The sequence below is a fragment of the Pseudonaja textilis genome, chromosome 7 (assembly GCF_049901715.1).
Source record: "Pseudonaja textilis isolate UNSWEBS1 chromosome 7, rPseTex1.2, whole genome shotgun sequence".
NCBI lineage: Eukaryota > Metazoa > Chordata > Lepidosauria > Squamata > Elapidae > Pseudonaja > Pseudonaja textilis.
The window spans coordinates 52,622,975-52,650,314 of NC_141996.1; the positions used below are offsets into that span (position 1 = coordinate 52,622,975).

The 27,340-nt window shown below is 36.0% G+C and overlaps 1 protein-coding gene across 1 annotated transcript in view; it reads left to right on the plus strand.

Moving 5' to 3' along the window:
• Window positions 1-1,954: 1,954 nt before the first annotated feature.
• KCNJ15 (potassium inwardly rectifying channel subfamily J member 15) overlaps window positions 1,955-27,340 on the plus strand; it is a 31,932-nt gene continuing 6,546 nt past the window's right edge. The window contains exon 1 of the mRNA XM_026700517.2: window positions 1,955-2,111. The gene's annotated coding sequence lies outside the window, so the exon portion shown is untranslated. The remainder of the gene's footprint in view (window positions 2,112-27,340) is intronic.

The following is a 27,340-nucleotide window of genomic DNA, read 5'->3' on the forward strand; positions in this document are numbered from 1 at the left end:
TTTTTCCAAAGTAATTTTTTCCTTCATTTAAATAATCAATTTGAAATATTCAGAACATTCTCTTACTTTTTTCATTATTATACATTAAAATTGATTTGTCACAGATACACTGTAGAATCTTGAAACAGTAGTGTGGAAAATCCTGGCTTGCGGTTGTTGTACCATTTTAAAGAATAGTTTACATTGTCTACCTCTTGTTCAGAGGTTGGAGGAGGAACATGTGTGAATGGTATCAATATTTTTGAGTCTGACAAAGCAAGTGGTAAAGTGAGGGAGGGAGTCACAATATGCTTATATCTTTATAAATTTAAGGCAGCTGCTTATTTTGGCACAATCAGTATATTTCACCATAAAAACAGCAGTACTCCAGACTGCCAGGTTCCTATGGATGCATACTAATGATATTATTCATGTCTCTTTGCTGATACAGTCCTGGAAAGAAGTGATGTTTTCCTGGCATTTGTTTTCTTTGCAGAGATTTTTCTTACAAAAGAGTTTATCTCTCTCTGAATTCTTGATGCTATATAATTTGCAATTATTATTGGTCAATCAAAGAAAACAGGACAGTTGCACCAGTCTAAATAGCATGCAGCTGGGAAACCAGCATATAAGTAGTTCTCACCTTATGGTCACTAGGGACTGTTCAAAGTTATAATAGTGCTGAAAAAGGGACTTACAACCAATCCTCACACTTAAGTCTGTCACAATGTCCCCATGATCCTGTGGTCAAAATTCAGGTGCTTGGTAACTGGCATGTATTTAAATGACAGTTGCACTATCCTGGGATCATTTGATTGTCACTGGAGATTTTCCCAACTGGCTTCTGACAAGCAAACTCAACGGGAAAGCTGGATTTTCTAATTTCAGGCTTATGAAAAATGAAACCATGTGATTTGCAGCAATAAGATTATAAAATGAGATGTGACTAGCTTAACAAATGCTTCACTTAGCATTGGAAATTCCACTCCCAAGTATGGTCATAAATTAAGGACTACCTGTGTGTTGTAGGACTTGTTGTCTTATACATCAGTTATCTTATCCATACAGAAGGGCACCAGTTTGAGAAAGCCTGTTAAGTTCTATTTATTTTGATTAGCTTCCAAATTTTGCCCTTATTGATCCTGTTTGTAATATATTCTTTCTCAATGTATTTTTCTCCTTGTTAAGCCTTCAGCCTGAAAAACAGCAGTTTATGAACAGAAAACAATTTAATATAGAGTTAATATGAGAGAGGAAATGTATTACTGACCAGTTTCCCAATTAGATTATTTTGAGCAATATGTGCTTCCCCTTTTACTTTATATTGATACTTCTGGAAAAATCTCTCAAAATCCAAAGTGCATAACATTTACTGGAACCATTAGGTGAGGCAAAATATAACGTTTTTTTCCCCTCTGTACTTTTTAATTTTGATGTCTTGTAAATAACAAAGGAAATGCCAAACATGAGAAATGAGCTGAAAACAATGGTTCCAGTAATCAGCTGAGAACCACTGGTATCTCGGCATATCAGCTGCTCTACAGGATTATAATAAGATACCATTACTCCAAAATTTTAAATACGACTTGTTTCAGAATCAACTTACCCTTCTTTTAAGGAAAAAAGTATTCACGATTCATTATTATTCTGTCTTTCTCAAGAGGGATGTTAAGAATTATTTTAAGCATTTTTCCTTGTTTATTTGGGCAATAAGATCCTTGAAAGGACTTTGATCAAATTTCTTCAAAGATTAACAGATATCCTCTAAAAGTACATCAGTTTATTCTGAAGCAGGTATTTGTTAAACTCATAGAAGGGTGTTTAATTCTAAAGGAATTATATTGTTTCCTGGTCTTTGCAGTAGGTTTCCTTAAGACATACTGCTGACATCACAAAGTCTCCTCTCAAATTCCTCCCCTCCCACTGATTTCCTCATTCAGGTAATTCTAAATCCTATTCTTACCAACTTGTTTTTGACTGACAGTGAATGCAAAGAGAGTTAAGGGTGGGTAAAGGAGAAAAAGGAGGGCTTTTGAAAGTCTTCATATAAACTTTACCACTTTCAATGAAGGACTATAGGCTTGTCATGAAAGTAAATACATGAAAGGAACTTGAGCTTTGCTCCTTCACAGGTAAGAGATAATTGTGAAAAGGAACGCAAAATTATTTAATGATAGTGAAAACATTTTGCATAGTTTTATTGTTATATTAAGACTTGCTTTAACAAATGATTTTTAAAAAAATCTTTTGAAGTTCATGTAAACAATCCTGGAAAGGAAAGCCTGCTGAATGCTGATGAGATTCAGGTTGTGAAAGAATAGTAAAAATATGCAGGGCTTTTCTTTTCTTTTTTTTAAAGAACACATTATTCCTGAAGATGACATGTTACTGATCTTGGAGATGTCTCTGGAAAGTGGTGTCAAATACAAAACTGTAATGTGACATTGATTTGTGAAGAGATGTCTCATTTTATCATGTGCATTTATTTTATTTTCTCAAATAAGTTTTAATGGATGCATTTCTTAACTTGAGCAGAAGCATTATTCCTTAGATGAATAAGGAAATTTTCTGCAAGATTTCTGTGCTAGTTGTAACAAGGGCAGCATTTTGTCTGGAAAACGTTGATGTCTTAATTTCATGCTTATGAAAGATGAAATCTAAGCTGTAAATGCCATTAATGAATTTCAACTTTTTAAAACCTTTGAGTTATTTATATGGTTAAACTAGTTTAGAGGCAAATTATTTTCAATTTCATTCTAGATTAAGAATGTAAAATATGTAATATAAAACGTGAATTTATACCCCCTATTTAAATATATTTAACTATTGTTAATTGTGTCTTTTCAATTCCATTGGAATTAATTTTGTCTTTTGACTTGATTTCAAATGTGTTGGTGATTCAAGCCATCTATTGTAACAAACTCAGGAAATAACATTTGATAATACTGTGTATTCCTTTAAACTTTTCCAAACCAAGAAACTTCAGGTTATCACAGAACTACAACTTGCTGAATTTCCAATCATCATGGCTGTTGTGGTCACAGCACTTCTGGAAGCATAGATGATGTCATGACATCCCAATCATGCACATTGTGAGTTAATTCTATCCATTCACTGTGTATTGATGGGCCTTGAACATTTTAAGAACCATTACATATTATAGAGGATAATACAAAATATTTTGGTCTTAAGTTAGCCACTCATGAGACAAATGTTAAGCAATGCTTGTTTGTTTATATGCCAAAATTTGAAAATATCTGTCCACTGAATAGGATAGCATGTTATGAAAAAATGTAGTCCAGGTCTCCCTGATGTGTTAACCTTTTACATGCATATGGCATTTCTTTTTGGGAAGCACCCAAGATAATCATAACAGCAACTTTGCATTTTGAAGTTTTAAAAGCCCAAAGTTCTACAACTTAAATTTTTAATTCTAATTCTGCATACTTATTTTATTCTCTATCTTTCAGGCAAGGCATCCTGTAGCATTATTGAACAAATAATCCCTCCCTCCCTCCTTCCCTCCCTCCCCCCAGCCCCTGCATGTATCTGCCAAGCTGCTCGTGTCCTTTAGTTGTTCCACACACAGGATCTCCAAACGTTGTTGAAGCCTCATCCACTCCCTCCCTCCCGCGGATTTAGAGAACCAATGATTAAAAAAAAATATGATCTCTAATCAAATCATTTACAGTGTTGGTTAAATGTTCATTGGTGACCAAAATGCAGCCCAAAGCAGACCAATCTAAATGTATCAGTGTTGGTCTTGGAATGACCTAGAAAGAGATCATAAACTCATGTTTGAAGCCTGCACAGATTTTAAATTTTGGCCTAGATGTACCCAGAAATGTCCAAGGTTCATGCTGTACAGTCAGGCTTGGTTCAAACAGGTTCAAACAGACCTTTTAAAATTGTTCAAGCAAAGAAACAAGGCAATGTAACAATCATCAACCAAGAGTGGCAACAAACTTTTTTTCTTTGCTTGATTTTACAGATAACTCAGTTTCTTCAATTTTACAGCCTGAGTGACGTTTAGCTAATGTAGACAGTCAGTAGCCTCTGGTTATTAGCAGAAAACTAAACCTTGAATCAGACTGCGCCAAGGTACTGAGAGATAAATAACAGAAATGTAACTATTTTATAGATTCTCAAAAAATTTTCAAAACCTGTTTGATTCTTTAAAAATTCAGACAATTAAGAACATGTTGGAATCATTCCAATATTTTCTTTGTTTCTGGTACACAGAATAATGTCCATGTGTGTATATATATGAATTGGTGTATATGTGTGTGCATGTGTGTGTATGTTACACACATACAGTAACAAAAGATGCATGTTATCAGAAAGACATTTTTGCATAATGAAAGAGTTAAAATGAAATCTTCAATCTCATGGAGTCCATTATATAAAAACTGGATAACTGTTATTCCACTGTTCTGTTCTTAATCTCCTATAAAGAAAATATACTCATGAGTGAAGTTATTAGAAACTCAAGCAGAACCTTTCCATTTCTGTGGGAAACTGCAAGTGATTATGGAGAAGGAGAATAAATAATAGATATTTTCCAGCTCACCCAAAGAGCACAGTGGTGCTACAACATATTTTACCTATTTATCTATATTTAAGATTTATAAAACCACCCAATTCAAACAAGACATATGTTTGGGTTTGGATAATTATTTCTTAAACTAGGTACATCTTTTCTTTATTCTTTTATGTTAAACAGCACATTTGGTTTGCAGTCATGTCTCAGTGGCAGTTGGGGGGGTACTAGAAGCAAAATTGAATGGAAACATTGATCCTTCTTTCTTGCTTTTTGCTACTTCTCTCTCTCTCTCTCTCTTTCTGTTCTTTTTTTCTTGCTTTTATCTTTCCATCTCCAGAAAACATTGGAGAAAGGGAAGCCTATTCTAGGAGAAAGCTTCTTGCAGAGGCTTGTAAAGCTAAGCTATGGGCAAAATGAAACAAGTTTGAGGGCTTCGATTTGTTCTCTTACTTTCAACACACCACTGTAATTTATGACAACATTACCTGCTTTACTCTATTAGAAGAGCAAACAATTTCTAAGAAAAATTGGTGGTAGCTAGTACTCTGAAACAACTCACTATTCTAAGGTCCTTCCTGACATCTATATGGTCCTAGGTACTGTAATTAAGGCTTCCTCCTTCCTTCCCTCCCTTCCTTCCCCCTAAGAATCTGGGTAGAAACATGAGTCACCAGAGTCAAGGCAATTAAATTTAAAATCTATAGATGTGAGAAACAGAGTCACCTTGCTGATATATATATATGTGTGTTTAGGTTCTCTGCATGTGATTGGAACATTGAAAATAGGAAGACCAATTACAGGGAAGTATAAAGTGGACATTGATCCATTTAACTTGATACAATTCAATAGTTAACCTAGATTTCTCTGCTACACATATTCACATTTTTGTGTCATAAAAGTAATGAAATTGACTAATATATCTATCAGATCTGGTGCAAGTTTAATGGCCTGTACATTGAGATGATGTTTGGGCAATATAAACTGTCTAAACTTAAATGCTATTGGTTTTAGTGGAAAAATGCTTAACTGTTCATTTAGAGACAAATCTGAAATAAAATTAGCCGTTTATTTTAAGGCATCAATTGTTTCCATAGCAAGAAGCAATTAAATGGCTTAAAATTATACATGAGTAAATCTTCCTTTGGAAAAAAGTTGATGAATGAGTTTTGCTTAGAACATTATTGATTGCAATATTTGGGGTCAGGGAGGAATTTTCCACCACGTCAAACTAGCTAATGACTTGGAGGATGGTGATCATGATGTTCCAGGATTAGTTCTGCCTTTGGTTTGTTTTTGTTTTTTGCTTGCTTGCTCAAGTAATTTTGCATCTCCACTTAGCAAGATATTATTGTCTACAGTTTATTGTCTGGATTTGACCTGGCAAATACTTAGATAAATATCAAGTGAAAAGGAAAGGTTTTTTTTTCAGATGTGTTGGACTGTTTGCAATTGACTAGTTTGCCTATAATTGCCATAAGTGACATCTTATAGGAAAAGGGAAAAAAGGCACTTGTCCAAATGGAGAGTAATATTTTTCATATCATTAAAATGTTTCATACACACAAAAGAAGATGAAGATAGTTGGTGAACTCTAGCTGCTAAAACTCTCAGTCCAGGTTTGCACTTAAACTGAAAAGATGCTCAAGGGAAAAAGCAAATAAATTGATTCCAGATCACTTACTATTGAAGGATCATTTGTGATGTCTGAATAAAAACTGTACTGTGTTAGGAATGAAAGACAAGTCCACACACGAAGGTTCAATTAAACTGATTTGTTGCTAAAAGCCTATGCACAGGAATTTTAACTAATGGTTGGCACCTGCTTAAGGGTCAATGACACACAAGAACTTAGTTCTCTTGTAGCTCTGTAGGGGAGTAGCCCCCTACCTTTGGGGCATCTGGGACCGGTTCTGCCGAGAGAGGTTTTTCTGTGGACTGGAAGGGGTTGTTGTGTTGCCTGCTTCCCGCAGATGGAGCTTTGCTTGTTTGCATGGCCTGGTTTTCTGGCATACCACAGCCCGGTGCTAGCCTGGGGTTGGGGACCCCTGTTGCACGGTTTTTAGATTAATCTCCCTTTTCACTCCTTCCCCAGGTTCTGCCATCCCATGCCCTACAATTGTGATTATCCAATTCATAGTACAAATACCTTACATCTAGATTTAGCAACCATGTGTAAATTATAAATGGCCTTTCTTACACTGCTGGTTTTCCATCAGCACAAAAACATTGCACTATTAGTGTTCAGGTGTGGATTATGCTAATTGTTCACCTGATATTCATCATCAGCCAGTTACATACTACAAGTTTAGTTACAGGCTAGCATTTGTTGTTTTGTTGCAATAGGTGATTTATAAAATGCCATAATGCTTTCCCACTTTCTTTGGTTTAAAATCAATGAAACAAGCTATTCATATGGTTAATTGCAATCACCTTGTTCTACTAAAATGGGAAATCCTTTTGTCGACAGTGGGCTGGACTATATTATTGACTGAAAACATTTCAAGACTCAGTCTGAAGTACTGAAGATTGTTGAACTTTTGAGCAGAGACAGATATAAAAGAAAAGTAATAAAGATAAGATAGTATAGAATGTAAATAAACAAACCTCATGCCACCATCATTTTGCTGATTTTAATGCAGTTGTTTTTATTGTGAGTTCCTTTGAAATGTAGCATTGCAAATCTTTCCCTCATAAAGGATAATTGGTTAAAACCTGTTATACTGTATAATTAAAGTCTGACATTGCACTCTGGTGATTCTTTCCAATGGATTTCATGGGTAAGATTAAATCCAATGTTTTGCAATGGCCGTTTAAGCCAGCTAGGATTTTATTTTATTTAATCAGATCTAGGATGGGTTACACTATAACTTTCTACCTTGCTAGGGGATTGCATGGAACATGTCTAATGACATTTTGGTAGCACAGTGGGGGTGTGTGACATTTTAAAACTTGTTGGTCTTTTTGATGATCTTAAGTGTCAAGATTGACACTGAATACTACTCCTTCATTAAGAAGCAATTAGCCCAGAATATAAGAAATCAGTACCTATTTTAAGGCTTAAAGCTCAATTTGGAACTGAATGCTTTAATGGGATCTTGAGAATGAATGCAGTTCACTTCTGCCTTATATAAATTTCAGTTACTCAGTGAAGAATCTAAGCTGCCTATAAATGTGGAGTTCCGGGTTATTCAGCCAACATTCTGGATGAATAAACTCAGAAACCAAGTTTACTTATCCTTTGCTCCAGATGCTTCATGTGATAGCACGTATTGTTCTGGAAGAAGGCATACAGTCAATGTTCCCATAGTGCTCTCATATGATATTTAAGGTAATCTTGGAAAGCCAGAAAGCTGCATACTGCTAAAGAGGTTATTTACAACAAAAGGCAGAATGTTTATTTACACACTTTGGAGATCTTGTAAGTAAATGAATGTAAGAACGCTTACAGTATATTGTAAGCTACCTAGAGTCACCTTGCAAGATGGGCAGTAAATTAATTTAATAAATATAAACAAAATGGTCCATTTATTCCAATTTCTCCAAAATCTTTTTTTTTCAAAAATAATTTCTAAAACAAACTCTCTCTCCTCAGATTGAATGGGAATTGATAGGAAGGGAAAGCAGCACAATTTCTCTCCCCAGGATTACCAGATATATGTACCAAGGCAATAGAAGCTCATATTTATTTACCCCAATAACATAAATATTATTTTGAATCTTTCTTTCTAGTACATGTGCCTGAGTCATGCAATCTGGGTTTTTTTCCTTCCAAATTCTTTGTTTGTCCTCCATCAATAACCTGCTTGAGCAGAGCTATTAGGAATAGAATATTATGATACCTCTCTGCTTCTTTGTAATTTTTCTTGATTTAGATCTTCACATCTTTTGACATGGTCCATAGAAGAAGGAACAGAAGGTCTGAGCTATAAGATCTACATCAGTTGATCATGTTATATTTTGCATATTTCCAAATTTCTTAATCTCAGCTCAACAGTCTATTTTCTTATAAAAAAACTATTGGCCTGCTTGTCAATGAAAATGTTTATAATGAAATAAAAAGGGGAAAACATTCTGATTTCAGGCTACTAGTTGAAGGGAGACAGTATAATAGAGTGAGGAAGGATGCAGAAGTTGGACATGCTTCTTATAACCAGCTAACCTGGAAACCTGTCACATGAACTGCAGTGTACTATAGCTAAGGGACAGTCTGGATATTCAATTTAACTGACCTTATAAATACTCCAAGTCACTGCATCCTCAAATCCAGTCTCAAAATTTTATCTTTTGGATGACATCATGGACTTTATGGGGTTATTTGAGAAAGGAAGAATTTATAAAGTTCTTTAAGTTGTGGATACGTTAACTTTTTAACCTTGAAAACCATAGAGATTGCTCAGTCTGGAGGCACACATACATGTGCAGAAGACAACCTGGCACCTACATACAGACATATCACTTATTCTCATCTCTCCAAGCAAGATCATTGCCTTCCTGTTATCAATAAGAAACCAGCTACCTGGTCCATCAACTGCTAATTAGATGATGGCATAAGGAGAGCTTTTATCGGTATCTTGATGGACAGCTCATATGCTGATTACAGTCACGCTAAAGTAAAATGTGCCATATTATCTCCATGGAATAGATTATCCATCCATATTTTAGATGTGATATTTGAAAAAGATAGGCTAGGGCTGTGTTGCCTTGGACTTTTTCTATTTTATTATTGTATATTTCCATGGATATATATGTTTATGTCAGGTGTGGGATTCAAATTTTTTAACAACTGGTTCTGTGGGCATGGCTTAGTTTGTGGACATGGCTTGGTGGTCATGTTATGGGCTGGCCATGGACAACTCAATATCACTCACATCAAGGCATGCATCTCCTCGCCTAGTGTCTCATGACTGTGGGGATGCTGCAACAGTTGTAAGTGTGAAAAATGGTCATAAGTCACTTTTTTCAGTGCCATTGTAACTTTGAATGGTCACTCCACACAAGCAAAGTACCAGCAAAGGAGGGGAAAAAAACTCCAGAGAAGTTCCTGAGACAGGAAGTCTAGTCCTGCCAAGAAGGTTAATGGAGAGGCAGTTTCTGTAAGCAACACCAGAATGTTTCCTTCCTGCCCTCCTTACAGGATTAGGCCAGTAATTTCTTCTAACAACCAGTTCTCTGAGCTGCTTAGAATGTTAACAACCGGTTCTAGCGAATAGGTGCGAACTGGTAGAATCCCACCCCTGGTTTATGTTTGGTTTCATTTTCCAAAAGTGAGAATAATTTAAAGGGAAGGTTGCATGAACATAATTCAAGTTTGCATCCATCGCTATGCAATGCATGCATATGAAGTAAAAAAATGGACTTGGATATTTACACTAGATTTTTATTTTATTTAACCATCCGTGTATGTCATTGCCTCAATTTTTTATAAGTGACCAATAACAGATGAAGAATATATAAAAAATTAAGCACCCATCCATCTTGAATCAATGCAGATGTCAGCAACAATTAAAACTCAACTATTCACTCATAATTTAGATCCTCAGTGTCAGTGGCAACTGGTAGTCATTCCTTGAGACACTATACAAAAGGTTTACAGTGGGGAAAGGCAGAGATGGTATTCAGCAGGTTCTGACCAATTCTGGAGAACCGGTAGCGGAAATTTTGAGTAGTCCAGAGAACTGGAAAATACCACTTCTGACTGGAGATTTTACAGTATCCTTCCCCTGCCAGGCCCACCAAGCCAAGCCACACTCACAGAACCAGTAGCAAAAAAAATTTGAATCCCATCACTGGGGAAAGGTATAGTCCTTGGAAAATATGGAGTATGAGATAGTTCACCTCAGGATCTATAACACCTTCTTTTAACCCATTCTTCAGGCATAAGGAAAGGATAGTGGAGTTCTATATTTTTCCCTGACAATCTCAAATGATTGACTTGATTTTTCTTTTTTCTTTTCCATTAATGAAAGTTTGTGCAGCTCCACAAGAAAGCTCTAATTTCATTACAAAGAAATCTGTGGTTTCTCCTTTTGAACTTTGGTGTTCTTCCTTCTAAAACGTCAGCAAAAGCAAGGGTATTGTTGACGTACTATTGAAATGAAACAAAGATCCATGGTAATTCATTTTCCACCTATTTTAAAGTTAATGCAAAGGCAGAGTCTCTCTCTTCTTTTTATTTTAGAATTCCTACTGAGTTCCCAATAATGTTTGACTTTCCTACAACAAATCTTACCACAGATAGCAGCTAAACTGGCTCTTTCATGCATCCAGCTTCAGACAACAGGTTTAAGCAAATTCCCCTAGATGCTTTTTTTCTCCTTTCTCCAAGAATGTGCAGCAATGGAAAATAAGGAGTGGGGGGAGGCTTTTTCCATTCACTGCATGGAAAGCAAGAACACTTGGCATTTTCACCAACCTTGTCCTGAAATTGGGTGGGTCTCGGAAAAAGCACAAACTTCAGTGGAAAATATATATGAGTTGCGTGTGAAAACGTATTTTAAACTATAAATTGGCCACATGAATTTAATTGAAAAAAGTAATGATAGTAATCCAGAGTCAAAGTGTGAAATATTGCTGGCATGCAGGACTGGAAGTGACAAGGAAAGCAACTTCAGGAAAGCAACACTGACTTTCTGAACCTAGCTGGATAGGTTCCCTCATATATACACATACACCCCCCCCCCAAAAAAAAGGTTTGATGGTTTAAAAAGAGGGTGAGGTTGTAGGCCACATTAAGAACTGGGTGCAACTGGGTGCAACTGGGTACTGTTAGAAAAATAATAATAATAATAAATGCAGATGAAAATGCAAGATTAAAGATGATAAACACTCAAAAACGCATTCTTAAATACAATTTCATTCAAATATATTAACATGCTTTTTTAAAAAAAGTTAAGAATGAAACACTGGAAAAAGCAAAACTACATTTTGAGGACATGTAGTTCAAAAATGAGAATAATGGTCCCAGAAATTTGGCGTAGGAGATCCATCTTCGGGGGAGGGGGTGGGGGAATGGGATATTTTGCAAAGCACACTGAGAAATTATATTTATGTAAATACACTTTTTTTCTTACAAAGCAAATACTAGATATCCAGGAGTATAACAGCAAGTAGAATATGGAAAATATGATTCAGAATCAGGATCCCTTTTTGTAATACATCTTTTTAAAACTATTATTTACATCTGGGTGAAAATATTAAACTACAGTCTATATAGGCACTTCCTCAAATACAGAGTGCATATATTTGTATCTTTAGCCACTTTCATTCTTAAAATATATCTCTACTATGGTATCATCCATATTTTGAGGAAGAACTGTGGTCTAAATATAGCAGACATTATTTCCACGGCATGGGTGTATCTTACATTTAGATACAAGAGGTCTCCTAAGAAAGAATTTGCTTGTGTTTTAGTCTCTGTTTTTAGCACACCATTTAAAATAACCCTAGAGATAATGTTAGCTCTACAATTTGATGATTGTCCCAGGGGAGAGGAATTAAACTGCTTTTATCTCATGAAGCAATTAGCATTTCTGTAAGTATTATCATTATTTTACTATTCCTTTTAATATGAAACTATGGTCAACGATTAGGAAATAACTTAAGATATTGTAGGAACATTTTAAAAATCATGCCTTTTGCTTGAAGCATCACAAATTATTCCTGCCCCTCTTTGTCAGTTAATGTTGTGGCCTACCAGCTACCAGTGGAGCTGGCACCAGACTAGGATGCTCTGCATTGGAAGCAGAGATAGGGCCAGGGCTATCCAACATTTCCCAGCTGCCTTCCGAGTTGGAGATAAGCGGGGAAGAAGAACAGCTGGAGCCTGTTCCAGATGCGTGTATGTGCAGAGCTGTCAGGAAAGGAGAACAACTGAGGAACAGGGGCTGACCCGGAGGAGGGGCACATGTGGATGCTGAATGGCGCCTCCCTGGGGAATAGAGGCAAAAGGGGAGTGGTGGTTGCAGGACACAATAGTTTGTATTTCTTTCGGAAGATTTGCTTATAGTGGTTCGTGCCTCAGAGACTCTTTGCCAGGAATTAATTTACAGCTTTGAGACTGGAAGATCTCGGCCTGGCAATTATCCAAGGACTGATAAGGTCTGTTCTTGCAATTTACCCTTGAAAGGATTATTGCCGGGACTTTTCTGCATGTGAATACCATGAATTCACAGTAACTAAATAAAAAGGGGTTTTTCACGACAAGGAGTCTGTTTCTTGGTTCTGCTAAGCCTGGGTCAGAACAGTTAAGGTCTCTGTAATGGAGCAGAAGTTTGGATTTGTAGAGAAATAAGGTGCAACCTTCCTTGTCCTTCTTCTCAGAAACTTTCAATATAATCAACCATGATAATAACTTTCAATATCAACAGCCAACCAAACAAACTTTCTTTAAAGAATTTGATCAGGGGACAGCAAGCGGTAACGTTGCAGAGACCTCTACTTTATGGAGTGCCTTGGGGATCCCTTCTCTCTGCACTTATTTTTTAATATTTGTACCAAACTGCTGGAAGTGACCATTCATTGGCATAGTGTTCAATAACACCAATATTTTGATGATAAGAGCCATGGTGGCACAATGGTTAGAATGCAGTACCAGGCTCAAGGTTGACTCAGCCTTCCATACTTGTGAGGTCAGTAAAATGAGGACCCAAATTGTTGTGGGCAATATGCTGACTCTGTAAACTGCTTAGAGAGGACTGTAAAGCACATATAAGTCTAAGTGCTATTGCTATTGCTATCCATACAAAAGGATATGAAAATGCTGACTTGGTGCCTGGAGGTTGTCAGGCTCAGCATGGGGAAGAAGAGACTGTGGACCCTGATAACAGCTTTGATTCTGAATAGGTTATACTCCACAGTCCAGAGATGGTTCAAAATTTGAGGTTCTCCTAGACTCACATATCTTGCACAATAAAGGCTTTTCCACAGCTACATCTTATATACTGGTTGTAGCTGGAAGGCCCTGCTTACTGCAATGCACTCTTCATAGATCTGCTCTTGAAATGCATTGGAAGCTACAGCTGGTAAAAATGCAGCAGCCCAGGCAGTGATGACTATGTTGTGATATATAGTTGACATCACTGCTTCTGAGCTTCTTTGGATATAAGTCAGCTTCTGGATACAATCCAATGCTAGTCTGAAGGCCACATAGCCTTCAGACCTGCTTGTTTCAGTGACTGCTTTCTTCTGTGTTTGTATGTTCATTCAACTACTAGATCAATAGGTTCAATTCTCTCTAGGCTCCATGTTTAAAACCTGTCACCTGATATGGCTTTGGAAGCAAACATTTCCATCAGTTATTCCCTATCTTTGGAACTTCTCTCTGCAGAGATGTGGTCAACTTTGTCCTTTCTTGTATTTAGGAAGGCTATGAAGACCTGCCATTCTCTTCTTGCAAAGAAAAAAGATACACTATAATTGAAAGTATGTTTTGAGATTACTTGAATTTGTATTTCTTTGATTTATATTTTCTTGACCTCGTTATTTTTATATATATTGGGGTCTTTAGGGGAAGACAAGAAAATGTAAACAAATCAATAAGTATTTCTGAAACTAAATATTATTGCTTATTTCAGCTTTTGGACTGCATATCAATCTGGCAATTGCTTGAGTTCCAGTGAATACACCCAATTATGCAATTGTGAGAGGTAATTCCTCATTTCAAGTGAGGGATTTGAAACTCATACTAAAACTATGTACATACATGCATAAGACTTATGTACATAACAATAACTAGTTTTCACCTGCACAAATTCCCAATGAGCATTTCAACAAAAGCAGACTTCTAGAAGAGAGGAATTAAGGTATGTCCGATATCAGTAATTTACATGATTACTCTGATTGCTGCAGCCTATTTCTTTGCAGTGGCAAGAGGCCCTTGTTTTTCTTGATGTCTGTTGGTTCTGATCAAACGGTTATTTAGACAAAGTCAGGAAGAAGAAAATATCTATACGAACTTACTATTTCTTATGGCAATGTTATCTAGGATCATTTGAATTGCAATGTTATGGATCAAGGAATAAAAGGATATGGATTTTTCCCTCTTTGATGGAAAATTATATTAGTCTAGATCAGGGGTGTCAAATTTGTGGCCTGAAGGCCAGATGCATCACGATAGCCACACCCACGCCCAGTTTAGCAAAGGGGAAAAAGTCACAATACGTCACGTGACACCGCTGTGGTAACATGAGTTTGACCCTGGTCTAGATAATCCTTGTTACCTCAGCTTTGCCTAATAACTTTTGTTCTTCTGTTGCCCATTCTCTTTGGCATAAGGAGAAAAAAATAGCAAAAGTAGACACTGTTACCATAGGTTGCTTATTCACTTTCTAACTTCCCTTCTGATAAATAAATGAGAAATATACTGTAGTGCAGTAACTCTTGTAGCAGTTAATAAAAATGGGAGGAAGATGGAAATGACTGAGTTTGTTTTTCCAAAAAAACTTCCTAATCAATTAGTTGTGGTCATTATGGGCAGGAGCACAAATTATAGATTGTTCAGGATTCCCATAATGAAACACTGCAGAGACATGTATTCCACTCCAACATCAATCATTCAGCATCTAACAAAGACCAATATACTGTGTTCTAAGTACACAATAAATGAAAAGAACGCACACACATACACACACACACACACATACAATCCAAAAGGCTTAATTATGCTATCTCTCACTGTTATAGTGGTACAATTTAGTTATCAACATCAGCTTCAACTAAATTCTTATCAAACTTTTGCTCAAACCTGCAATTGCAAATGAACGTTTCAATGTAATTTTTATCAAGAGGACTCAATTATTATCAACATTCTTTGCATCTAGATTTTACTATTTCTTCTTTCTGTGTCCCAGAGCAGGAATTTGGTACTGAAAACATATTCTGTCATTTGACCATTGATCATCTGATTTAGACCTTAACTTTGCAGATGGTATGCAAAACAAAACAAAATGCTAATATGATCAGATGGATGGAATTTTCTATAGACACAGCTACTTACTGTGAAACAGTATCCTGCTTAGGTGGTTAGAAAAGGATAATCAGCCTTCCCTGAAGTCTGGAGAAAGTAACCTGCTTAAAATTATTAGGAAATGAACATATAACCATGTTTATAACTAATGAAGTTATAAATATAATTAAAAAGTGATATATGCTATAAGAAGAAACATCTGTTGTTTGATTGTAACTGGAACTAAACGCCATAACAATGCAAAAAAAAAAAAAGGAGGAGGAGAAGAAGAAGAAATAATAATCGATGGTTAGCAACTCAGATAAATGTAATCATCTAATCCTATCAAAATATAGTGGGATTTCTTTCCATAATCTTTAACCAATTCAGAATTATAATAGTCCCTACAATCTGGGGTACAGTGGGTTCAAATGGATGTATCAGAGAATAAACTGCCCCAGTGAGGTTCCTTTTCTTCACCTCAGACTGAGTTTTACATTAATATGTACTTTTCATCTGCAATTCCTGTCAAATTTAAAGCTTAGTAAGATAATATATGTAAAATGACAGAAAGTCCTCAGGAGATACAAATACTAAGTATTATTTTTATTTTTTAAAAACATTTTATTAGATTATAGAATAAAATACAAAAATACAAAAGCAATTAGGAGGACACAGTGGGGAGGACAAGAAGAAAGAAAAGTGAGGGGGGACGGAGAAAAGAAAAGTGTTGACTTCCAATTCCCTCTGTTTCAGTAGAATAAAGCAGTGGTCGCCAACTGGTGGGCCATGGCCCACTGGTGGGCCGTGAGAAAATTTTGGTGGGCCGCAGCATGCTGAGGCAGGGAAGCAGGGCAATCCTGCATTCTCCTGTGTCGTGGCTGCTGCCTCCTGCCTCAGCTCATCGAGGAGGTCAAGCAGCAGCGGAAAGAGCGCGAACCTCCTGAGCTGCAGGAAGCAGCTACCCTCAGCTGAAGATGTTGTGAGGGGGAGGCTCCACCCCCTCTTCCTCCTCACCAGAAGTGCTCACACGCTCAGCGGGAAGGAGGAGGCTTGTCTGGGACTAGAGGGGTGGTGAACGCTTTGTGCAAGAGTGCTTCTGTTGAGGAGGAAGAAAAGCTTCTGGAGGGGTCGAGCCTCCCCCTTGCAACATCATCCCTTGAGGGCATCGCTGGCAGCCGCTCGACCTCCTCAATCTGTGGAGGCAAGAGGCAGGAGGTGACACCAATACAGAGGATCCTTTCCCCTCACCCCCGCCCCTTCGCTAATGCCATGCAAATGTGAGTAGCATTTGTTCTCCAATCTCCAAGTTAGAGGACTGTGGCTTCCTTGTTGCCTTTGGAACCAATTTCGAAGGCTGGGAGAGGACTTCTCCAAAGAGGGGGGGGGGGGCTCATTGGCCTCCAAATTGGTTCCCAGCCGGTGTGGGGCAGCATTCAAAACCATGATTATAAGCCCTCCCCTCATTCACTCCCCTCGTTTGAAGCCTTCGAAGCAATGATGAAATTCAACTACCTCGCACCAAGTGGTAGGGATTGTTCAGTTCACCAAATTGAACAATCACCCCTGGTTGGCCCCAACACGCCCACCTGGTCCCACCCATGTTGGCAACAGGGGTAGTACCAGTGGCAAGGGGGAGAGAGAGAGAGAGAACAAAGCAAAAATCTCTGCAAAGTTGACACCCCGATGTGCCAAAGATCGCAATCCAGGAGAGAAAAGCCTCTAGTCACCCTTTTCCCTGTCAGTCCTTCTCTAACCTGGTGATCTTCAGGATTTGGGGAGGGGTGTGAGGGGTGTGTGTGAAGGACTGCAACTTTTGATGAACTTTTCTCCAAGAGTTTCTTCCTTCCGCAACTCTGCAGCACGAGTTGGCTGCCGGTGGAATCAATGAAGCTCACCCCACAGGGCCAGTTCCTTAGAAATTTCCCCCTCTCTTCACTCCCCAGATGGCTGAGGAGGCGCTCAAACAACTTGGAGCTTTTCCAGCGTTATTTTGCTCTTTTGGCTCACCTTCCACAGAAAGCCAAGACAACCAACCATGTCAGATTCCTCCCACCTTTCCCCCTCCCCACACCTGGGGACTGAGAGAGAGAGAGAGAAAGAAGAGAGAGAGAGAAATGAGAGAGAGAGAACAACAAGGGCAAACAAGTGATGTTGGCTTGGCCATGCCCTCCCACCCATATGACCACCAGGCCATTTTTACATTTATATATACATATACATATACATACATAAACACACACACACACACACACACACACACACATGTATATGTATATGTATATATATATACGTACATAACATACGTACATACACACATAGACATAGACATGTATGTATGTGTGTGTGTGTGTATATATATATATATATATATATATATATATATATATATATACACACACACATACACACACACACACACGCATATATATATATATATATATATATATATATATATATATATATATATATATATATATACACACACACATATATGTTATGTCTCCTCTTGGAGATTCAAACGAACAGACACAAAGCAGCCGTTTCACAATCAAATCAAACTGAAGGAAAATAACGACTGGCAGAAACGGTTAGAACTCCCCTTCAAAATTCAAACAAACAGAGATCTCTTTGCAGTAACGTCCTCATTCAAAATAGTCATTTTGTTTCTGGCAAAAGGCACCAGCTCAGCTGTGTCCTTTTATACCCATTAAGGCAATGTGCTAATTAACTGGCTTGCCCTTCAGATTAACGTTTCCTGGTTCTGACGTCAATCCACGATCTAACAGTCATCAGATTCAAAATTCCTAACAGGACCGATCCTTCCAATCACAACACATATACATACATATATGTGTGTGTGTGTGTGTGTGTGTGTGTATGGTATTCAGTTTTGTTCGGGTATTTTCCCACGTCATTGTAGTTGTGCTTTTAAAGTTGTAGCAATGTTTCGGCAGAATCTCATCTGCCATCATCAGGCCATGGCAGATGAGATTCTGCTGAAACGTTGCTACAACTTTAAAAGCACAACTACAATGATGTGGGAAAATACCCGAACAAAGCCGAATGCCATACATGTAAGTACCGCATACATACATATATATATATATATATACATACATACATGTCTATGTCTATGTCTATGTCTATATCTATATCTATATCTATATCTTTATCTATATCTATATCTTTATCTATCTATCTATCTATCTATCTATCTATCTATCTATCTATCTATCTATCTATCTATCTATCTAAGTTTCCCACGTCATTGTAGTTGTGCTTTTAAAGTTGTAGCGACGTTTCAGCAGAATCTCATCTGCCATCATCAGGCTTCTGTATAGTGTTCATCTGTGAGTCAGACTTTTACAGTGGTTTCAGATTTAAATTTGGGGCAGCCTATTGCTGTGCCAGAATGGTTTTTTCTTCACCCTGATTGGTTGGGAGTCTTGGTCTGTGTTTATTGGTCTTGGAGTTTGCTGTGTTCTGCTTGATTGGTGTTTCTAATATCTTCTGTCTGTTTTTTGGCTCTTTTTGTCTCTTGATTGGCTGGCAACATTGTGTTACTTTATTGGAGGCCTTTAGTGCAGCTTGGCTCCAGGTAAATGGACGGCTATCATTAGTTAGGAAGCTAGGTTTCATCTGGGTGCCTGGTTGGGGTGTGTTTGAGCTGGAGGTATCAGGGGGGATCTGTTTGTGCCAGGCAAACACCTTCATGATATTAGGTGAGTTCATCAGTGAAAAAACACATAAACAGCAGATATGCTCAAGGATTTTGTTTAGCCTGCATTTTGAAGTAAACCAATTCAGTCTATATCTCATATGCTTATGGTTTTGATTTTGCAATTCTTCAAATTTTGAAAGTGTTAAACTGAAAGCGCTAAACTTAAAATCTACACTTAGGATAAGATAATTTGGAATTTCTAAGTGCTTATGTGTGTACGCATTGTAGAGATTGGGAGGGGGGAGGAATTAACCGATTAATATGAAATAGTATGGAAACAATTAAAAATTAAAAACAGAATTGACTTAAAATGGAAAAAGACTGATTCTATTGTACTCTAATCCTGACCAACTATTCATTTTCTTTATCTGAAGACTGAAGTGAATTGATTAGAAAAATGATAAAGATAAAAGATTAATGGAATAGAGGAAAGCAGAATACAAAGCACTTTAGGTTTAAGAAATGGATAACCATGTGCAACACATCCACCTGGTAAACAGAAAAGAGAGATCAGAGGTGTTGAGACCTCATTAAAAGTAAGGAGAAAATAAAGCTTGTGAATAAATTCTGTTTATTAAAGTTAATAAAGAAAGTGAATAAATCCTGTTGTTTTTTCAGGATTCTGTTCTTGACTGTATTACTGATTCATCTTCATACAGTGATAATCATAGTAGGTTTGTTTCTTTCTGTGTAAGTAAAGTGGGACAGAGATACTGTTTCTCCATGGAACTATGGGGTTCAAATTAGTGTCTCTGTAGCATTTGAAAATGTAAAATGGGGAGGGCGGAGCTTGTGTTGCAGTGGTACAGCATGCGATCTTTAAGCTCTAAGATCGCTGCTGATACTTCCATTGCAGGATGGTCCCAACAGACCTAAACCGTCCCGTAGAGATGGTGACAGAGGAGGTCACATCCTGTCAATCCCAGGGACATCGCAAAGTCCCTGGTAGATCCAGGAGAAGCCCTTTTTTCCCACAGTGGAGAGGCAGCCATTAAAGCTGCTGAAGCTGGGACAGCTCCAGAACGGAAGAAAGCTGGAAAGAAGGTGTGTCAGTTTGGTGAGATAATTTTCTACTTATTTTTTTCTGGAGAGAATACCCTAAAAGACTAAAAATTAAATTTAAAAGTGAAGATAAAAGTGCTTAAACTGTGAGATTAAGCACAAATTAAACCTGAAGGTTTTTTCTTTCTTCTTATTGGAACTTTGGATTTTGTTAAAACTTTTCAACTTTTCAACTGGACTGGTCTTTCCTTTTTAATTTTAATTTTTTCCTTTCAAAATAACTGTTTGGAAAAGCTTTTTTTCTCTTGTTTTTTCTTTTTAATAATTTTAGATTCTTTTCATTTTTTTATTCCTGATTTTAATATTAGAGGGGAAGGAAAAGGAAAGGGAAATAAGTAGCGCTGCCACCCGGAGGCTTGGATACATTGTTTTCCTTTCTTTCTTATTGATTCTTTTGCTGTTACATTCAAGGACTCTGTGCTTTTCATTGAAAAGATAGTGGGAAGAGCATGTAGATTGTTTGCAGGTGCTCTTCTGTGGAACTACTGATAGCTGGAGTCTGGATTTGAAATTGAAGAAAGAAGATTGAAGTGACCTTGAAAAGAGAACTGGAAATTTTGTTTTTTGTTTTAGTAAAGAGCCTCGAACATTTAGTGGCAGTGCTTTGCTTATTGACAGAATAGCACTTTCTCTTTCCTTTTTTTTCTATTCCCCCCCACCCAGTTGGATTTTTATATTTGGACTTGAGTCCTTTGATGCAAGAATAAGATTACTTTTTTTCCCCTCCCTCCTCCCTTTGTTTTACCTTTTTAGCAAGGGGAATATACAGATTTCTGTCTTTTTAATTTTTTTCCTATTTTTTTTATTTTTTCATCCTTTTTCCATTTTATATTTTTTCCTTTTTTTCCTACATAATTGGAACCAATTGGATTAAGGTATTCAAGTGCCTGAAGATTTTTTTCCCTTCCCTTTTTTATTTTTATCTTTTGCTTTTGTTTATTTATTTTTTTAAATTGGAGTGGCAGTTGGCTGCTCTTGCTTTTTCTTCTCAATTTTCCTATTAAGTATTTTAAGATGAGCAGAAAGATACCAGCTTCAGCTTCTTCAATCCCGACTTCTTCCTCCTCACCATCTGGAGGACAACGATCAATACAGGTGATGTTACAACAAGAGAAGGAGAAAGAAGTGACACTGCAGATGATTATGCAAGGAATTCGAAAGATATAAGTAAAAACAGATAATATTGAAAAGAGAATGGAGGATATTGAGCAAAGAACTGAAAAGACAGATGAGGAAATTGAAAATATTCAACAGATGATGATGCAATGCGAGGACAGAATCAAAAAAATTGAAGAACAAGATGTACAAAGAGATAAGAAGATTGGAGATATGGATACCTGATTGAGTGAAGTAGAAAGAGATAAGGGCAGATGTCTGCAATCATTGGGATGGGAAATTGATAGATCAGAATTCTATCTTAGATTTCAAAATATAGAAGAAGAAAAGGGTGAAAACCTTGCTGAAAGGATGATAGAAATCCTGGCAGAAGCATTAGAGGTAACTAAAGAGAAGAGGATGGATGGAATGGATGAGGTTTTTCGTGTTTATACAAGATATGCGATGAGAAATAAACTGCCAAGAGAAGTTCATATCAGATTTAACAAGAAAATAATTAAATCACAAATACTGCAGGTGGCAAGAGAAAAAACACTAAAGTACAATGATAAAGAAATAGTGGTACTGAAACAGGTACCGAGAAGAGTGAGAGAGATAAGAAAATATTTATTCTTGACCAAAGAGTTACTTAAGAGAGGAATAAATTACAGATGGCTGATACCTGAAGGTCTCATGTTTACCTGGCAGGAACAAAGACACAGAATTGATACAGTTGGAAAAGCTGGGTTATTCTATCTGGAATATTTAAGAGGAAGGGAGGAAGATACAAGAAAAGAAGAGTCGTTAATTGAATTTCAAGAGGAATGTACAGCAATAATTGAAAGAGAAGAAGGAGCCGTAGGTGGTGTACCCAGAGAACAATGAGAACCAAGATCTACTAGAGCAACAAATGCTTCTTACAAAGTCTAAAATGGATGAGAGAAAGCTGATTACAATTAATATAAATGGGCTTAATTCAGCTATTAAAAGAAGAAAAGTATTTCATAAGTTAGAGAAATTAAAATTTGATATAATCTGCCTACAAGAAGTACATATTAGAAAACAACATGATTATATATTGAAACAACAAAAATTAGGGAAATTATTTACAGTGTTGACACAGTGTAAAAAGAGAGGAGTGGTGTTATACATTAGAGATACAATCCCTGCGGAACAAATATATACAGATGATGCTGGAAGGATTTTGATGGTGGAGATAATGGACAATAATCTAAAGACACTTTTAATAGCAATTTATGCCCCAAATGATAATCAAGAAGATTTTTACAGGAAATTACATAAGAAAATAATTGAACTGGACTATGTTAATATCTGTCTGGTGGGAGATTTCAATGGAATAATAAATGACAAATTGGATTATAAAACACAAAAAACAGCAAAGAAAACTAGAAAGACATTGCCAAAATCCTTCTTTCGAATGGTAGATGAGATAAACTTAAAAGATGCATGGAGAGAGAGAAATGCGGAAAATAAACAATATACTTTTTATTCAAATAGACATGCATCATGGTCTAGAATAGATATGATATGGATATCAACAGAATTGCTTTCTAACATTCAAGACATTGAAATAGAAACAAGTACCTGGGCAGATCACAATCCAATAATACTTGTATGGAAAGGACAAAAAAGGAGATCTAGATGGACTTTAAATAATATGATATTAAGGGAAAAAGACTTTAAACAGAAAATTGAGAGAGAATTGACTTTTTTCTTTAGATAAAATACAAAAGAGGACACATCATTACAGAACCTCTGGGACACGACGAAGGCTTATACAAGAGGTTTGATAATGGACTATACAAGGAAAAGAAACAGAAAAAAATCCTTAAAATATTGGAAGATGACTACAAGAAGTTGGGAAAAGAACTACAGAGATCACCACAAAAAAGGACATTAAAATTAAAATGGACATAACTAAGCATAAAATGGGGCTAATGGAAAAAGAAGAAATAGCACAAAAAATTAAAAATGCTAAGCAGAACTATTTTGAAGATGCAAACAAACCAGGCAGATGGCTAGCATATAAATTGAGAAAGGAAAGAGACTTGAGAAGAATAAATCAACTGATAAATAAACAAGGACATGTATGCTATGGAAATGCAGAGAAGAAAAAGATTATTCAAGATTAATATGGAAAATTGTACCATCAAGAGAATGTTCAGGAAGAAAGAATTCAACAATACTTACAGGAAGCAAATTTGCCCCAAATACCCAAAGATATTGAAACAATGTTAGAAAGTAATATAACAATGATGGAATTAACAGAAGCTTTAAAAAAGCAAAACATTGGGAAAGCACCAGGTCCAAACGGTTTGCCAGTGGAATTTTATAAGACATTCCAGGAAACATTGAATCTTTACTTATTAGAAATTATGAATGAAATTATGACAAAGAAGAGAATACTCGAAACATGGTCAGAAGCATATATCACACTTGTACCGAAGGGGGACACAGGCCCACAGCAAGTTAAAAATTACAGACCTATATCACTATTAAATTCAGATTATAAAGTTTTTGCTTCAATTTTGGCAGAAAGACTGAAAAGATACTTAAACAATTTTATTCATCCTGATCAAAATGGATTTTTGCTGAAGAGACAGATTAAAGATAATATGAGAATAATTTTAGATACACTGGAATACTATGAGGCACATCCTGAAAAACAAATGGCTCTGATGTTTATAGATGCACAAAAAGCCTTTGATAATGTGAATTGGCATTTTATACTGTTACAATTGGATCAAATGGGCTTCGGTAAAAAATTTACTCAAGCCATCGAAATGATATATCATAAACAAACTGTAAAGGTTATGATAAATGGAGATTAACAGACTTTATAGATATAAGAAAAGAGACCAGACAAGGCTGTCCACTGTCACCTCTGTTACTTGTGTTAACACTGGAAGTGTTGAATAGGAACATCAAAGAAGAAAAGGAAATAAAAGGAATGAAAATTTAAAAAGAAGAGTATAAATTACAAGCCTTTGCAGATGACCTGGTATTTATATTAGAGGATCCATTGGAGTCTGCACCTAAACTGATAGAAAAGATAGAAGAGTATGGGAAAGTAGCAGGTTTGAAAATAAAAGATTTTAGCAAAGAACATGTTAGTAAGACGAAAGAAAGAATTGGAGGAAGTTTTGGGGATCCAGGTCACAAACAAGGTTAAGTATTTAGGGACACCAAGATGTAGCACACTTAAGGAGGACAAATATCTCAAACTTAAACAACAGATTGCAACAGATTTGATAGAATGGGAAAATTTACAATTGTCACTGATTGGGAGAATATCTACAATTAAGTTGAATGTATTGCCTAGAATCTTATACTTATTCCAGACAATTTCAATCAGATTAGGGAAAGAATTTTTTGAAGATTTAAACAAAATAGTGCTAAAATACATTTGGCAGGGGAAGAAAGCGAGAATAAAACTTAAATTGCTACAAGATGCAAGAATAAGAGGAGGATTTGCTTTGCCCAATTGGGAATTATACTACCAAGTGACGAGTCTGATGTGGGTAAAGGAGTGGATAACACTAAGGAATACTAGACTTTTGAATTTAGAAGGACATGACCTGCTGTTAGGGTGGCATGTCTTTCTGTGGTATAAGGGAACTAAAATGCAGGGGTATTTTAGAAGACATAATATTTGAGAAGCATTGTTTCTAAACTGGGAGAAGATAAGAAAGCAATATTATTTAAAAATTCCACTATGGTTATCTACTATTGAAGTTTTTTCCTACCCAATAATATATAAAAAGGAACAAACAGTTAGATATGGTGAGAATATTGAATGAAAAGGGTGGACTTAAATCTATGCAAGCGTTGGAAGAACAAGGTATAAAAAGGAATTGTTTTTCATATTTGCAAATACAATCTAGATTTGATAAAGATGTTAAAACAGAAGATATCTATGATAAGTTGACTGATTTAGATAAAATCTTGACAGGTACTGATGAAAAAGTAATCAAAAAACTTTATGGACATTTGCTAGAGTTAAAATTAGAGGAAGAACAAGTAAAAGAAACAATGATTGCATGGGGGGAAAATTTCGGATTTGGGATTGACCTAGATAAATGGCAAAAATTATGGTCTCAAAATTATAAAATGACAATGTCAACTGCATATAAAGAAAATTTGTATAAGATTTTTTACAGGTGGCACTTACTTCCAACGAGAATTGCGAGGATGTTTAAATCGGATAAATGTTGGAAATGTCATCAGATACCTGGTTCATATTATCACATGTGGTGGACATGCTCAGATGCAAAAAGATATTGGACTATAATCTAGACATGGTTGGAAAAAAGGACAAAACAACACATAGACTTTAAACCTGAGATATCTTTATTGGGAATTATACCAGAAATATATTGTAAAGAATTGAAATATTTGATTGTAAAAGTTTTAACAGCGGCTAGAATTGTATTTGCTAAGAATTGGAAAAATGAAAAAATACCTATGCAGGAGGAAATTATTAAGAAAACCATGGACTGTGCCGAAATGAGTAAATTGACATTTGAAATTAGAGAACAAGAGGATAAACAATTTTATATGATATGGGATTTATTTTATCAATGGTTAGATAAGACATGGTAAAGAAATAGATTAGTAAACCTTACAATAAACGCTAATAGACTGATAAAGAATACAATATAAAATATATAACCATTGGATGAATGTATAAGATTAAATCATAATGAAAATTGGAATATCTCGTATAAAATGATGGAAAAATAGTCAAATGAATGTTTAATAATTAATATCATATAAGCACAAGCTAGACTGATAAGGTGAGAATTTATATAACTCGTGAGTAATGGTAAAAAAGGATAGCACAAAAGATTGTAACCAACTGACACACTGTATGTATATAATTGAAAGAGGGCTTTATGTTTTGTTCGTATGTTTGTTGTAAAAAATAAAAACTTTGAAAAAAAAAGAAAAGAAAATGTAAAATGATACAGAACTGAAATGGTCAATATTGTTTTCAGAAGTACATGTGGGTGATAAGATCTCTATAACCTGCTTTTAACCTGGCACATGGCTCTGATTTAATGGAGTGGAAAGTTTAGCTCTTTGGCAAGCAATACCCTGTTGAAAATTGCTGTCTTAAGAAGGCAGCATGAATAGGATCAAAGGTGAGAGAGAAAGAAATGGAAAATACCAATCTTTCTTTTGGAAGCTAGTTGTGTTAATGAAGATCCACTGTGATGATGTTTGAATTCAAGGAAGTTGGGAATCAGTTCCTGGCAGGAGAGATGCAAAACTTCTTAGAATTTTGTGCCTCAGGAAATGTCAGTCATTTTTTAAAAAACGAATACAACAGGTCATGGGGATTCTTTGCATAAAATAATTTTTGTTCCATTCCCTTTGTTAAAATTATTCTTAAATAAAATAACTGATGTAGGATTTGATGCAATTTTTTTAAAAAAATGATTGTGGTTCCCCAAACATCAAACACAATAAAAAATTCCAGACAAACAAAAATAGTAAAACATACTAGACTTTTATGGTTGACAAACAACTAGCTATATGTAAGCTTTTTTGGCATGAGTCTGGCTATAACTATGTTTCTAAACATTTAACCCAGTAATATATCTAACTCAAGCCTATTCATTAAAAAATTGATGGTGACAGAATGTGCAATATAAACATTAAATGATTTGCTAGCTAAATACTCTGTGCCTAGAATCCCATTTAGTGTAAAATACAGTTTTATATATATATATATGTCTCTCTCTGAAAGTACCTATATTTCAGTTCTGAGTTGGAACCTACAGTATTCAAAGTCTATTTTTAGTATATATTTCTAGAGCTGTATGAAGCCTAGATTATTTTTAATGAGGAAGATATTTAAAACATTGAAACCAATATGACAAGAATATTCTTGCAGCATAAACCTACTCAAAGTTAATTGCAAGTATTTGAAACACAAGTTGCTGAGCCTACCACTGAGCAACACAAAAAC